The sequence below is a fragment of the Lissotriton vulgaris genome, chromosome 8, assembly GCF_964263255.1.
Source record: "Lissotriton vulgaris chromosome 8, aLisVul1.2, whole genome shotgun sequence".
Lineage (NCBI taxonomy): Eukaryota > Metazoa > Chordata > Amphibia > Caudata > Salamandridae > Lissotriton > Lissotriton vulgaris.
Window position 1 is genome coordinate 627643638 of NC_141696.1, and position 17402 is coordinate 627661039.

The following is a 17402-nucleotide window of genomic DNA, read 5'->3' on the forward strand; positions in this document are numbered from 1 at the left end:
CTTACTGAAATTGCTGAAGTCTGGACATCTGTCCAAGGGCCATTACAATGTTTGTATTGGCTGAACCTAGATTAAGCAACATCTATTCGCTCAAGACACTTTTTGTCCTGATGATGACCACACAGTAACCTAGCGGTTGAAACACCGTTGGCACCTTGTGGCCACAATTTATGAAGGACACAATATTTTGTTTCTGTTGTTCTTTGTAGATACATTGTTTGTTTGTTAGCCACGTGTTTGGCATTTAAATTGTGTTTTTTGTTTTGCCAACATTTTTCTTGAGCGTTTGTGTCTTTTTTGATTTCTAAATTAAAAAAAAAAAAAAGAACACATGCATAATAAATTCTGATTGCTTTTGTAAATTTGTATATGTGTTGTTAGGCTTCTTCTCTTTTCTCCCTTTTCTTCTACTGTAATTTATTTACGTCATAATTGTTCACCTGAACCATTTGTTTGAGTGATTCTAAGTACACTTTGCCATGAGTGTAAGGTAAATAACTGTGTGGATGGAAAGGTAAGAGGGTTAAAAACAAAATCATTTTTTAAGAGCCTTAAACAGCAGTAGATGTGCACAAGACTGATACTGAAATGTGCATATTTTCATATAAGCACATTGCTTTATCTTCTGTGGGTGTTCCATATCACTAAAACCTGGCAAGCATTTTAGCAGGACTGCATATTTATTGGCTAAATAAATGTGGAGATAAACCAGTTTTAGCTTTATTTTTTTCACAAAACCCATAATAAACATGGATAAATACAGGTAAAGTTGACAAATTAAATATGGATAAATACAGGCGGAAATGTCAAAAAAATAAATACCATAAAACCAGGAACCCTATTCATAAAGCATCTTATACTACATTGAAAAGATGGATCATATCAACAATTGCTTTAGCATAATCGTTGGCTAATGTCACTCTACTTGAAGGAAGACAGAGAAGATTCACCAGTAAGGGTGGCAGCCTCTTGTGTGGCTGAAAGGGGGTTCCTTTGTCTGAAAGTTGGCAAGCAGTTACTTGGTCTTCAGCTCTAACTTTTGTTAAGCACTACTGTATTGAGAGTGTGACGGATGGTTAATCCGAAAATGTGCTAAACACAGGAAGTTACATATAATTTTGATTTATTTTGGGTGCATTGATTAAAGATGAGTAAGCATGATTAGTGTATGATTTTCAATTATATGTTAAAAGATAGATTGTTTGTGATGGCCAGTTTATGCTTGAGTAAATGTCAAAAGTAATGACTGGGATAAGGATATGGGACAATGCCCAGTTACTTACCGGTAAATCTAATTAACCTTAGTCTCTAGTGCCCTCATCACAGTTAAGACCCATCCCTGCCCTCCATGGCAGCTGGCCTTCAGTGGTTTGGTACGATCAGAAAGCGCTGTGGGGAGCCTAGTGCTTACAGCACCCAAAAAGTGGGTGAGATTATCCCACCACTGCCTGTTGTCTCTCCTGGCTGATGTGTGGTCCACTTTAAAAGTAATGACTGCGACAAGGACACTAGGGATCAAGTTTAATATTGTTTTTTTATCATTTTACTGATATTCGTACCAGAATCGTTGCTTATTGGAAAGTAACTTCAATTATACCAGAAGATTAAACGTCATTTGTCGATGTATCTATAATATCACGTCGTGAACCAATTTAGGGGCCTCACACATTCCATTTTTGCCAGGCCCCCAAAAATCCTAGAACAGTTATGGACAACCTCATCTGGGTTACACCATTTTCCAAAATCTGTTACAATAAATCCCTTCTCAAGAACACTCCACAAGCTTGTGTAAACATCACTACTCTTGTTTTAGCTTTAAAATCAAGAAGTGTGCACCAGGGCAATGTATTTACATTAAAATAAAAGACACTATTCTTTATTGATTGGAAGCTCGAAGGAAAACAGCAACCCAAGTACACCTTAAAGTCACAGACAGGTTCTTGCGCCTAGGAGCCTGATTACGAGTTGCTGTTTTACATACATGCCAACCCTCCTGATTCGGGCAGAAGACTACAGATTTCAAAGCAAGTCTCCCACATTCTGATTCCTGCATGCAAAAAACTGTTTCCTCGGTGACAGGGACTGTTATTGTGTGACTCAAAGAGTGCACTGCCAGTAACCTCTTCCAGTGCACAACATTTTTGCCACGCTGCCAACAGTTTTCTCTGTGCTCATGACAGGTAAGGGAAGAGCAAGGTATATAAGCATTTCTGATCCTGTAGCAACACATTATAAGTCCCATACATGACAATGGACCCGTTTCAGACCTCAGTATAAACCAATGAGAGAAATACATTATTCCCATTATTATTTTTTAAATATCTCACTTTTCTAAAATGTTGGCATGTTTGCTTTTAATTCCGATCCATTCGTAACCCATTTAAGGTATCATGCGGATTTGGTGAGTCAAACGTCTACCTCCATGTTATTCCCCTGAAACTTGTAATAAAATAAATAAGGACCCCCATGGTATCGTTATTTATCAGGTGCTATAAATATCATGTAACGTGAGAGTGAATCTTGTGGATGTATTAAAAAAAAGAAAATGTATGTTTAACTTGTGACGCGCTCAAAGCCTAAATAATGATTGACAAGATTAAATGCACGTGCATCGTTAGAGCGAAAAGGGCAATTCCCCGGTCGCTCTTTTGGATCTACTCTTTGTACAAATACATTAAATTCTATCACAACCGAAACAAAATTATGACCATTTCTATTTCTTTTTAAGTCCACTAGCATCCCTCAGGCCTTCTGTGACACAATTACTCTCTTCAAACTATCACAGTTCAAAACACAGGATTATAATTATTATTTTTTTTTAACCACCGGAGCCAGGCTCCTTTCTTTCGCCCGGGCTTGAGAAGCACTCAAAAGACGGCCTCGGAATCGGCCTGTGGGCTCTACCGCCGGGGGGCCGAAGCTACCCCGTGACGTGACGCGCAGCTCTGACGGCTGGGCCTGCTCCGGGAGAATCTGCGGCCTGCCGCTTGGGTGATTTGTCCCCCCCGCCCTCTCTCGCCTCAGCGCTGCTGCATACTCTCGGCCCCTCCCTTCTCCTGGGCTCTCCCCCCCACCCTACGCTCCCCTCCGCCCAACGGAAGAAAAAAAAATACCAAGCGGGGAATTCTCAATCGGTGTGAGTACACTTTACGAACCGGGGATACCAACACAGAAACGTTTGAGGGTAGGCCTGGTCACGGAGAGGCCTGCACAAGGGGACCAGGCCGGTTGTGGGAGAAGAGTCTTTTCTAAGGACCAGCCGCAGGTAGGTGTAACGAGGCAACGGCGCCGCGCGTTCCCGAATCCTTTCCAGTTGTGGAACTATAAGTGATTGATAGAGACAACTATACGCGCGGGCAAAGAGGGGAGGGAGGTGGTGAATGGTCGAGGCCTAACCCCGGCGATACAGGCCTCGAGGAGGCCGCAGCTAGGCCTCGGATGAAGATAGCGCGCGCACTCATAACAAAAGGGCCGCTCTAGGCCTGCGGCCTCTTAGTTGTATTGCTTCTGTTCATACCCAGTTTTCAGTTTAAATGCATATTTATTTTATTTTTGTAATTATATTTTCTAGTATGCGCTCTCACTTGTGTGATATGACTGATCTTCAAATCGGTAATTTTCCGGTTTGCCTCCGGTATGCTAAAAACACATCAAGATGGCGACGCCTCCCCTGTCGATGTAGGTAGGAGGGACTTTAGCGCCATCTTGAAGTTAGTGACGCGTCGTTCGTGGGCGGGGATAGTGTTCCTCCCTTTTTTTTTTCCTCCCTTTTATCATATTTTTTTCACAAAAAATGCTACCTCGGCTTTCTTCGGTAATCACCGTCCTGGTCGAAGATCAGTGATATATACAGTTTGTTTAACAAACGCAAGTAGAGGGTTCACCCTCTTTCTTACTCCTGCAGTCACTACAGATTTACTGACTGGAGGCTGTATTTCGCGCCTTCCTTCTCCCGAGGTCTTTTTACTGTGTTCTTCTGTCACTGCCAATGTACACACGGAAGAAGAGCCATGTTTAAACGTAGTCCGATGCAATTTGTACATTTGGATGTTCATTTGAAATATAACATGTGATGGAAGTTGTGGGGCAAGGGAATGGCAAAGATACATGACTTTTCTGTTTCTAGTACGCCCCGCCCCCCACAATTGACCATTGTAGTTTCTGCGCAGTCCCTAAATCTGGAGTAGGTGTTCCCGCCCGTTACGTATATGATTTCAAATGAGAAGTGATTTACACAGTAGGCAAGCTCGGCATTTCCCATGCCTTTTGTGACCGAGAAAGTAAATGTTATTATTATTATGGTAATAAGGGTCATTATCCATAACATAATGAATGGTTTGGCTTATGTCACATGTTCACGTTATTCGCTACGAGTGTTTTTACTTGAGATATATACAAACCTTTCCTAAAGGTGTTGAGACGCATAGGATTATTCTTGGGAAGTTTTGTTTAGATTGGTCATGGATGGGTTGGTCAGATGTGTTTTTGAACGCATGTCCTACCAAATTTGTGTACATGTGCTACGTCTTGATTCTAAAAGGGTCTACTACTAAACCCAGTGAGACAGGAGTATTTATGTTTACTGATGCAGTATTATTTAGCAGCACTCGTTAAGGAACAGTTTAAGTGACATATATATTGTTTGTCAAAGTTGCATACAGTCCCACCCCAGTGCTGCCTCCAAAATACCAGTCGTAGTTCCTGATTACGAGTTCAGGTGTTATTTATCGCACATGATAAGTAACATTAACACAGTGCACGTTATTTATTGGGCGCCATAAAAAACAAATATTATGATATATTCAAAAGTGGTAGTAGTAGTCCCTACTGGGAAGATTACCGCACTTCAAATACTGATTTGTTATTTTCTGTCTAGTCATGTGTGATCACAATGCAGATTTTCCACAGTTTTAATGTAAAGAAAATCATGATTTTATTAAAAAAGGCACGGAGGCTAATATTATGCATATCCCTTTTATTCCTGCCCAAACACAGCAGCAACAACATTATAGAACTTAGAATATTACCAAAACATTCCAGAACTTAGAACATGTATAATACTCCAAGTAAAGCAGCCATCTTCCTCTTTTGTGACTGCGAATGTGTTAAAAACAATAAATAACAAGTCCATAAATAAATTCCACCGACTCCAAACTTCTTTAAGCTCATCTCCGACTTCCTCTCTTCATGGAACATCCTCTTCATCCGCTTCATCCTTCAAAATAAATCAAACAAAAAATTTAATACAGGGCGGGCACAGCGGAGGGATAATATTAGCCTCCGTGCCTTTTTTAATAAAATCATGATTTTCTTTACATTAAAACTGTGGAAAATCTGCATTTTATGTCAAAGGCCCGGAGGCCAACATTATGCATGTTCAAAGTTCTTCCAAAACCTTACTCAAAACATTTTCCACAGGCTTAAAGTAAAACTTACGAAAAGTCGAATCATTAGACCAATCTGCTGCCTTCAAAATTCCGCCCAAACTAAAACCTTTAACAAAAGCCTTACTAGCCATAGCCCCCCTTACCGAATGGGACCCGAAAACACTAGTATCCACCCCTGCCTTGACCATCACATTTCTCACCCATCTCGCCAAAGTAGGAGTAGACACAGCTTTATACGGATTAACATAAGAAATCAATAACTGCTTACAATCTGTTTTCCTCAAAGCAGAAGTCCTTTTCTCATACTCCTTCAGGCACTTAACCACACACAAAACACTCTCTCCCTCTAAAAGAGGATAAAAAATCGTTCTTGACATCGTCTTCGTCCTTCTTTTAACCTCAAAACACACTCCCTCTGGTTGATAAAACCTAGAATTAACATCCAAAGCCCTAACATCTGACACCCTCCTAAACGAAACCAGACACAACAGCATTGTCATCTTCCAAGTCAAGAATTTCAAATCCAACCCTGAATTTGACCCCCAACTTTCAAGCTCTCTCAACACCAAAGTGACGTCCCAAAGTGAATCATACTTAGCCTTCGGTGGAATAACCACCCTAACACTTTTAATCAACCTCCTGACCAGAACATGCTGTCCAACTGGAACACCATCCACCAGACCATGCCCTGCTGAAATTGCAGATCTACTTAGATTAACTGAATTATACGCCAAACCACTACAAAAAAGACCTGACAAATAATTTGCTACCTCTACCACAGATGCCGAAATGGGATCCAAACCCCTCTCAACACACCAACCATTCCACTTTCTCCACGCTGACTTATACACCCTAGATGTCCCTTTAGACCATGACTTTGAGACAAGCTCCTCAGCCTCTTTTGATAAACCCTGCACTTGCCAAACTCTCCTGAAATCAACCAAGCCATCAACTTCAGTTGTCCTGTGACTACCAGGTCGTGAAAGTTCCCCTGAACATCCATCAATATGTCCCTGCAATCTGGCAGAATTATCGGGTTCTCCACCAACAAATCCATCGCATCCGGGAACCACACCTGAGCTTTCCAGAAAGGAGTTATCAGAACCAACTCCGACCCCTCCCTTCTGACCTTGTTCAAAACCCTCTGAATCATAGAAAATGGGGGAAACGCATAACACCTTCCCTCCTTCCAAGTCTGCAGAAAAGCATCCACTCCCTTCGCCTCCGGATCCGGCCTCCAACTGTAAAACTCCTTCAACTGAGTGTTCAACCTGTCTGCAAACAGATCCACACTCAAAGGTCCCCACATTCTCTCCAGACTCAAAAACACTTCTCTCTTCAACCTCCAACAGCTCGCATCCCTCAGGTATCTTGAATACCAATCCGCTTCTACGTTGCTCAACCCTGGTATGTACTGAGCCTGAACTACAATCTCTCTCTCCAGACAAAATTTCCAAAATTCCTTTGCAAGTTCCGCCAATCCTCTTGACCGAGGACCACCCATCTTGTTTACATACTGAACTGCTGACAAATTGTCCATCTTCAGAAGAACACAACATTTGACTCTGTCCTTCACAAAACTTTTTATTGCGAAGGAACCTGCCAGCAACTCCAAACAATTTATGTGCATTAATCCTTCCTCTTTCGACCATTGCCCCCCTGTTGATGTCTCTCCACATCTCGCTCCCCATCCGCTTAAACTCGCATCCGACTCTATCTCCACTTCTGGCATTGACCCAAATATTGCTCGACCGTTCCAAGCATCCAGACTCATCAACCACCACTCCAACTCCTCCTGAGATTCCTGATCTATCACAAGCTTCTGAGAATACCTCACATCCTTCCTCAAATACCTTGCCTTCAACCTCTGTAACGCACGATAATGCAGGGGAGCAGGGAATATCGCCTGAATTGAAGAAGATAGAAGACCCAACAGTCGCGCTAACTGCCTCAAAGTAATCCAGTCTGCCGACTTCACTCTCCTCACTTCTTTCCTGATCTTCCTCACCTTCTCCATTGGCAACCTCAACACACAATCCAACGTCCGTAACTGAAAACCTAAAAAGGTCATCACCTGTTTTGGATCCACACACGACTTCTCCTTGTTCACAACAAACCCCAAATCCTCTATTACTCTAACTGCAAATTCCGTATGATCCTTTGCCAACTTCCTCTCTTCTGCCATTATCAAGATATCGTCCAAATAGACTATCAGACGAACCCCTCTGGACCTCAACCAAGCCGCAATCGGCCTCATCACCTTGGTGAAGCACCACGGAGCTGATGTCAAACCGAAAGGGAGACTCTTGAACCTCCAGCGCCTTCCCAACCACCTGAACTGAAGGAAATCCCTTTGATCCTGGCACATAGGAATTGTTAAATAAGCATCCTTCAAATCCAGTCTCGTTAACCAATCCCCCTTTCTCAACAGATCCCTTAGCATATGAATCCCCTCCATTTTGAAATGGTTGTAAACAACCCAATCGTTCAATTCCTTCAAATTGATTACCGGTCTCATCTTCTTGTCCTTCTTCTCTACAAGAAAGCAACCCGGCACCTCTTCTGCAAGCTCTATCGCACCCTTTCTTTCCAACTCTAATACTTCCTTTGTTACCAACCTTTCCATTTCTACTGAAAACCTTAATATCTTTGGAACCCTCGATTGAACCGGGGTACTGATAAAGTCTATCCTGTAACCAAACACAGTTTCCAAAACCCATGGATCCTGTGTTATTTCCTGCCATCTGGAAACAAACTGGGCTAGTCTGCCGCCCAATTTTACTTCCATAAATAAAGGGTCTTGTAAGAGACTTACCTGAAAATCCTCTCGGTCTCCTATCCGACCTTGGACCTCTTCCTCTCCCCCTCTGTCTTTGCGGGAAGAAACTTCCTTGATCGGACCTTGTAAATCCATATCCTCCTCCACTTCCATAGCCAAAACCATATCCGTAACCTGATCCAAAGGGCCTGTTTCCTCTACCATAAAATCCTCTGGTAAAACCGAAACCTCGGCCGGGGAACCGACCCCTTGTCCTCCCGGCCGAACCAAAAACACGTCTCATATCTTTCTGAGCCTTCTGCAAAGAATTAAATGTTCCTACGTACTTTGCCATATCTTTGACAAAGTCGTCACCGAACAGCAGCCCTTCGCTCTGTTCGCCCATCTCCTTGCCTGCCAAATCTGCAAGTTTCGGATCGATCTTGAATAAGATACTCTTTCTCCTCTCCTGACAGAGAGCCGCATTGGCATTCCCTAGCAAGCAAATTGCACGTTGCACCCACTGACTCATTTCACTTACGTCAATACCAGTATTGTTACTATGTGCTTCTTCGCACAAATCAAAAATCTTTGTCAAAGGACCCAGAATATCCAACATTCGATCCTGACAACTTTTCAGGCCTTTGTCCAAGCCTCTTCTAGGGTCTCTTCCCCCTTTGTTATTAATAAATGTCAGCATCTTCTGGTCCAACTCCGGAGTGAATGCCACTTTACTATTTAGGGATGGTCTCGGGCACTCAGACCTCAGTCGAGTCCTTATCTCCTTTGGCATCTCCTTTCTTATCCAATAACGAATATATTTAGCAACATGCTCTACTGGGGACCACTGAGGTGACAAAGGATGCTGTATCAGTAATGGATCAAACATTTGATCCCCTTGAGGATCAACAAATTCCTCATACTCCAACTTAATCTGGTCATCTAACTTCCTCCTTTTAACCTTTACTTTTTCTACATCCGAATCCTCCATACTTGAGCTACAAGTAAGCTCCACATCCCCACTAGTAGAGCTACTATCGCACGCCACAGAGCTGTGACCTTTTCTTTGTGCCTTTATAGCACTCACTTTGGCCTTTATAGCCTTCTCCTTTTGCTCTCTATTTTCTTTCTCCTTAGATGTCTTTCCTTTAATCACATTTTTCCTCTTCTCCTTTCTCTTAGATGCACCACCAGAAGTACCTGCCACTACCTGCACTTCCTCGGAGGTATAAAAACCATCCTCTTCTCCTGACCTTTGGCTTTTCTCTTTCCTCCTCTTCCCAATAGTGCTATCTATCCTTTTCTCCAAGGAAGCACTAAATTCCCCAAACATCTTTTCCATGTATCCCTTCATCCTTTCCTCGAAACCTGTCTCCTCATTCTCCATTTTAAATTATTCCTTCCTTAGAATTTCACAAATCCAACACTAAAACACCTCTACCTCAAAGCGACACACACTCCACTTGAACCGACGAACTTCGTCTGACTGAAACTGACAATAATCAGTCAGACGATCAAAACACCCCAAAACATGGCCGAACACTTTCCCATTCCTAAAATCCGACGTTTCCCAAACACAGAAAATGGCCGCCGCACGTAACGTAGGTACGGCGGCCCCCAGAGCACACACTTTCTATGCCTCAGCGCGAGTCTCTAAACGCGCCAGAACTCTTGCCGAACAGCATTTCATCTGATGCGCTCGAGCGCGTAACAACATGTCATCTGATGCGCTCGAGCGCGTCTCCCGTCACGCGTACCACACTCGAGGACCCACGCGCTTACCAACCGTCAACACGGTAAACTCATTCTCCCTTGTTTAGATAAAAAATAAACGCTAAAATGTCACGGCACTATCCTAAATATCTTAAAGACGTAGACCGTTTTTCCTTCCTCATTCAAACAATACTTAAAGACTTACATCCGTTTCTCCTTCTTCACTCAAACAACCCTTCACATAAATACATTTCAACTCATCCTTAACCCTTATTTATCTCTGGGTATAAATACTAATCAATTTCTTTAAAATACGAATTTATAAGCAGCACTTAAAAAGAGAGTACTTATCTTATGTTCGAGCAGCAACAAAAGAGGAAGATGGCTGCTTTACTTGGAGTATTATACATGTTCTAAGTTCTGGAATGTTTTGGTAATATTCTAAGTTCTATAATGTTGTTGCTGCTGTGTTTGGGCAGGAATAAAAGGGATATGCATAATATTAGCCTCCGGGCCTTTGACATAAAATTCAAAAGCAAGTTATTGTAATACAGAGGTGGTGTCACGGTTCGAACACCCTACTACCTAAGGTGACAATTTGTACAATAGAGATCTAATGTACATCCGATATGTAGAAACTTAAGATGTGGACAGTGGACCAAAGAAACATGTGCAGCACCCGTACCGTAAATTACAAAAACAGTTTGAATACAAAGCAATTCAATTCAAAAGTGCTTTATTCGAGTATTACTCATAAAAGCAGACAAACAAACACATAATAAAATACAATTAAATTACAAGATCGAATATGACTTAAGCACATTACACATTAAAAAGACAATTAGAATTACATTTCATCCTACTTTATACAATCCAAGGTGCAAAGTTCATATGATAAAAAACAGATTAAAAAAAGCAATCCAATATCACTATTAAATATCAATATGATTTTTAAAATTATTCATCAGATAAGACACCTCGCGTGGGAACAGAGAATAGATAATCTAGCAGTCTCTGTTCAACTAAGCAGAGAGTAGTTACCCTACTAGCAATCTCTGCCTAATTACCCACGCCCACCCCAAATACTTTGCAGTCGCTATTATAATCCAGATTAAGGAGGTAGATTTTACAATGCGTAGAGCTACCATACTACTTTTAGTACCCAGGTTTCTACACATAGGAGCCAACCAAACACGTCTGGGAGCGGAATATGCATAACAGGAGAACAAAAAGTGACCCAACGTTTCCTTTCCTTCCCCACATACTGGGCAAGTAGCTGGACCTCCATCTCTCCATTTTGATGTTAAGTTACGTAGAGGTAGAGAGCCAGCCCTCATTTGGAAAAACAGTTTCCTATCCATGGGTTTCGTTATGAAATCCCAATACATTTCATACGTAGGAAACAGCTTAGCTTCAAGGAAAGCAGTCGTCCTAGACCCATTGTTATTGCTAAGCAGACTCCTGTTTTCAACCTGTTCCCAGAAAAGATTTTTTATAAATAACTTAGATGGAAAGGATGACCCGGTTGGATCGGACCACAGTTCGTTTAACCCTAGTTCACATAATGCTAATTTTAATGATCTGAACCATCTGATTTTGTGAAATCGGTCTGCTTTGATGACATCAGCAAACCCTGCTGCATAATGTGACAACTCAGGGGTGGTCCAGATTCTACGCCAATATAATATCGGACAAAGTTTGCACATTGCCGAGATTTCTTTCCTACCAAGGTCATATCTGAGAGGCAAAAGGGGGCTGCTCTGTGGGGTGCCTGTTAGTTTCCGAAGGAAGTTATTCTCCGATGTCTGTAATTCCTGGAGGTTTTCTTGCCCCCACATCTCTGCCCCATACAATGCTGACCCTATTGCCTTTGCCTCATATATGATCAAGGGAGGTTTAATTGGTTTGGTCAATGATTTACTATGCTCCTTAATGATGGTACCAGCCAATTGTTTGTGTCTTAATACTGCAATGTTTAAATGTTGGTTCCATCTATTATCATTAGAAATGTGAATCCCCAGGTAAGTAAAAGAATTTACTACTTCGAGGTAACGCCCACTCATGGATATTTTAGATTTAAAATTTCTACAAGGATTAAAAACCATGAGTTTTGTTTTAGCTGCGTTTACCTCCAAGCCGTGGTCACTACAAAACTTGTCAAAAATTACCAGTGCCTTTTGCAGACCGCTAGGGGATTTCGATAAAATTAAGGTGTCGTCTGCGAACATTAAAATAGGAACTTTTACACCTGCAAGGGAGGGAGCATCCACAGGCTGGGATTGCATGCGGGAAACAATTCCATTAATAAAAAGTGTAAACAATGTTGGTGCCATTGAACAACCCTGTCGAACCCCACGCTCAACAGGAAAATCGACAGTGTCGTTACCGTAGCCACCCCATTGAATTTTAGCATAAGTGCCCTCATGGAGTCTCATGATCAAGGTCAGAATGGTCATTGGGACCCCCAGAGCTGCCAGCACCTCCCACAATTTTGCCCTCGGCACCAGGTCGAATGCAGCCCGTAGGTCAACAAATGCTGCGTAAAGACTGCATCCACCCAGTACCACGGTCCTCCACTGTATCAATTGAAAACGGAAGACCTGGTCCACAGTGCTGGTTGCTCTGCGAAACCCAGCCTGAAAAGGAGATAGAACATTCTGCTCCTCTGCCCAATCAAGCAAGTTGTTAATGATTACACGCCCTACAACCTTTTGAACCGTGTCAATTAAGCTGATTGGGCGGTAATTGCAAGGTTGGGCACGGTCTCCCTTTTTATATACTGGGATAATAACAGCACCCGGCCAGGATACCGGAATTTCAGCGCCCCTAGCAATGTGATTTAGTAAAAGGCAGATGTATTTACTCCACCTATCGGTGTCATTTAAAAAGACATCCGCAGGGACTCCGTCAATACCCGGCGCTCGGCCACTGTGAACAGATTTCAGGGCAGACAGTACTTCACTCTGAACAAAGATGTCATCATCTGCGAACAGGTAAGTAGGGCAGGAGCTGTTAACAAACTGGTCCCTGGAAGAGTACTGCTCGCTGAAAAATGTAACCCATGCATCATGAGAGACATTATTATTGGGAGCTTCTGGAGACCTATCGTGACCCCATTTGACAATATGCCAAAATAGTCTAGAGTGTTTGCGATCACTTGCACATTTCAGTTTCTGCCAGTGGGCTTCGTCCCATTCTCTTTTTGCCCTAGCAATGCAGTTTTTATAGTGCTTCCTGGCAGATCGAATCTCACCCAAATTGTTACTCTTGATCGCAGCTCCTAGATTGAATCTTGCCGCCCTACAATCTTGATTATACCACTTTGCTGCTTTGTATGGGCAGACCCTATTATTATGTACAGGTTTTAAGAAAAAACTTTTAACTTCGTTAAAAAGAGTCGTGTGTGCTTTAGTGATATCTTCATATCCCTGTGAAGACCCAACTACACTCTCAAGTGCCGTAATGGCCTTGTCTGTCGCTGCTCCTATTTTTTCGAGGACCTGCTGATCTGTCTTGACACCTGACCACCTTAACCTACGCATATTATTAGATGGAATAATCGTCGGGAGCACAAGTTGGTCACAAGGGGTTGGTGCTATTTCATTAAATGTCCACCAATTATGTGAGACACATAGAGGGTCATGGTCGCTTTCTGGCCTAGCTGTTACTACCATGTCACTGAGAGATGACCATATAGATATGCTACAAATGACATAGTCAATGCGACTTTTATTTCGCCCATTATTAAAAGTCATGGCAGGGACACGATCTGATTTAGTTCGACCGTTCAGGGCTCGTAGCCCATGCTCCAGACACATTGCATTTAAGCCTAGTATGTCAGCCGTCCAGCGAGTTATCGGTGGGGTATCTAATGTGGGGATGTCCCAAAGCTTATCTTCCTCTGCTCCGAGAGGAGAGTCACCAGTGATGAGAGGTTCAAAAGTGCGATTTAAATCGCCTGCAATTAGAATGTTTTTCCCTGCAGAATGTGTCTCAAGAAGATTAAAAAGACTCAAAAGAACCTCTGATTTACCTTTGTTTCCACTTCTAACATAGATATTGTAAATATCTATGGAGATGGATAGATCACTAGTCAATCTGATGAGCTGAATATCTTTTTGGTCAAGCTCCACACATTTTACAACAGTTTTTAGAGACTGCCTGATCCATATAGTAAGACCCCCCATCGGCCGCCCTTTAGGGCCCTTAGTAGCAGGAACATGAAAATGTATATACCCCAAGGCAAAGACAGGGTCACACGCCCAAGTCTCTTGAAAGATGCAAAGATCGTACTTATTAATAAATCCAAACCAGTCAGCACAATCCAACTTGGACCATAGTCCAGCCACATTCCAAGACAAAAGATTCCCTGAGTTAGATATCATAAGAGAACAAGGGTTTGTAATAGTCTCATGTGTCATCCTACCCCCAGTGTCCTTAGTAATAATATTTTCATTGGATGGGCCTGCTAAATCATCAAAGGGATACCCCTGAGTACAATCTTTAGTTAAATTGCTGACCGCACCAATAATTCTTTCGTCACAGACAATCAAAGGCATAGAGTTACAAATAGGTGGTTGTCAGTCACAAGCATTCAAGTTAGATAATGCAGAGAAACGATTTTCCAAGCCCCAGTCCACCGAAGCAACATCCTTCCCCCCCCTCTTAGTCACAATGTTCCATTTGGTTCTCAAGATACTTGAATTTGGACCACTTCCCTTTCTTGGATAGAAGAAGTCCAGAGTCAATGGAACAATTGAAGTTGATCTCCGTTGTGGTGGTAAGATGTTGGGTAAGATGTTAGGCAAAACCCCTGGGTCAGAAAAGTGAAGGACAACACACTCCCCCTTAAACTTTTTCACCCTGTCCCCAATCCACTGAACCCTTCTCGCATTTACGAGCTCTTCAGAGAGTTGCTGCTTTCCCCATGGAGAAATTACCATGTTGTTGGTCAACCATGATAGAGATTTATTTATTAAGGAAGATGTTGTTTCACGCTCACCTTGGGCCAAGGGAGGAACATTAGCAAGAACAAGTACCAATGGGGAAGCTTCAACTACAAGCTCAAAAGTCCCTTTTTCAGTGGTTGGGTAAACAGCAACAGGAACTGGGAGCGAGGCATTAGGAGCATCACCAGGGAAAATACTCTTGGGTGCCATTTGAGGGTTTGATACAGGGGTAGGGATAAATCCACTGTTAACTACAGTGACTGATTTGCTCAGAGTAGCCTCAATCCTGGCGGAAACGTTTTCCGGGAGTTTACCTATCTCGCCCAAGGTTTTTTCTAGTAGACCTTCTAGTCGGGTGACCTCAGAGGTTAACTTATCTATTTTACTGACCAGAGGTTTAACCACACCTTTAATTTTGGTATCCATCAGTGCCAGTAGTTTGTTAAATTGGGCATTTGAAAGTGTAACATAAGCCTCGTTAGTCAGATCAGGCTCCTCTTCCTCTGAATGTTTCCTCGGGAGGTTTGCTACTTTGTTCTTGGCTGACCTTAGACCCTCCCGTTTCCCCGGGACTAAAATGGGAGCTGGAGGGGAGATTGAGGGCTCGTTACTAGTGGATATCTCTATCAAAGCTTCATTAACGCTAAGGTCTTCAATTCCAGCAACAGTACCACTAGGCTGAATGATAATAGTATCAGGAAGAGAATCGAGTATATCACCATTTGAGCTACTATTAATCTGAAGCCCAAAGGGATCATCTGACTCAGTATCAATAAGGGGAGATTGGGTGGATGAGTCTATTCCCAAGGATGTTCTCCTATCACTATTGATTCTTTCTACAACGTGTACAAGATAGTTCTCAATTGAGTTATTAGGAGTAACTAACTTTTTCGGAGGCATGTTTCTCTATGCACACAGCCACAATTGAAAACACAAAATAAGAATGACCGGAGTGAGAAATGAACTGAAGCTACGTTTGTAACACAACAAACCAAGAGACCAGGCCCAACCCAACCTTGGCCAACCTCGGACGGCCTCAGACGGCCCGCCCTTTGTCCGGGCTTCGTCCGGGCGTCCCGCTCGCGTCCCGCGAGACGGGGGTAACGCGCTATTTCAGCGCCTCCTGGCGCCTGATGACGCGGCGTGCGCCGCTCGGGATGCTGGGGATTGTGGTTCTTTGTCCCCCCTCACACCGCGCTCCACTCGGCAACCTGACTCGAAGGTGACAAATGAGTCGGCTGCGGGAGGCGGGAGGGCGAGCAGCCAAGGGCAAAGGTCTCCAACGTTCTTCTCTGCGGCAAAGCGAGTGGCAGCAAGGACCGGCACAAACACAAATCATATTTGTGTGTAAATCTCCAAATGTGCCCCCTGCCCGGAAGCACCTCCCCTACCAAAGGGATACGTAACAACAAAACTGGATTGGCGCTGCACCCCTAATTAACAAATGTCCATATGAAGTTGTCAGCAGATATTAAGAAATCATGATTCAATAAAAAGAATACAAAAAAAAGTTGATGGACAGAATGCAGAACAATGTCATACATTCACCCGAGTACAGAGATCTGGGCCTAAATCCATCGTTTTTTTGCTCACCATGCCATTCCAGTTTGAACCCAGCCATATGCAAATCAGTCTTGACCCTGCGCCCTATGGGAACAACCCGAACTGCCAAGCCAGGTCCTCCCTGGACTGGAAACAGGCATCCTAGGACCAGTTTCGGGCTTTCAGCCCTCATTAGCCAGGATAGCTTGATTCCAGTGGCATGGAGAGCACAGGACTCACGTCTGAGCATACCCGTCCCACTCGGGGTGACAAATGCAAAAACAACAGTTGATGGACAGAATGCAGAACAATGTCATACATTCACCCCAGTACAGAGATCTGCGCCTAAATCCATCGTTTTTTTGCTCACCATGCCATTCCAGTTTGAACCCAGCCATATGCAAATCAGTCTTGACCCTGTGCCTCATGGGAACAGTGCTGGAAGTACCAACGAATAAACCAACAGTGGATTTTTTTTATTTAAATAACCTAATGGACTCTTGTGTTGTCTTCACTCGAGAAGATCAATCAACCTGGACGTATTGTGCTCAAGAGCGATATCTCGATTGACTGTATCTGTGTTTCCAAGATATTTATGACTTAATATTAATGTTGACCTACCTATGAGGGTGCTGACCGATGGTCTGCTAGATACAAACAACTACTATGAGTTTCTGGGGGATTATCTTGGAAAATCCATATGCTACGCTAAATACCAGACAATTTCCCCTGTTAAATTTCGACAGGTCAAACCTGTCGAAATTTAACGGAGCTTGAATCATTTAACACATCTGATAATAATCAGATGTATTAAATAAAAACAAACCTTAAAATTTCCACCTGTACGTAAACAGCAGTTTACACATGAGTTGGAATTAAACGACCTACTCGTCATAAGGCCCTTAGTATTTTAGAGCCTCATTGTTTTTAAAAAACATTTTTATTTGCATTTTATCATAACTGAACAATACAATCATGTAATCAGCAGTTCGCACATCCCCGCCTCCCTCCCACCACCCTCTCCATAGTACATCCGTTAAATATGTACTTTCG

General features: G+C 42.8%; 1 protein-coding gene across 2 annotated transcripts in view; it reads left to right on the plus strand.

Moving 5' to 3' along the window:
• The first annotated feature begins 2944 nt into the window (after window positions 1-2944).
• ZFX (zinc finger protein X-linked) overlaps window positions 2945-17402 on the plus strand; it is a 606526-nt gene continuing 592068 nt past the window's right edge. For both annotated transcript variants that reach the window (XM_086934509.1, XM_086934510.1), the window contains exon 1: window positions 2945-3265. The gene's annotated coding sequence lies outside the window, so the exon portion shown is untranslated. The remainder of the gene's footprint in view (window positions 3266-17402) is intronic.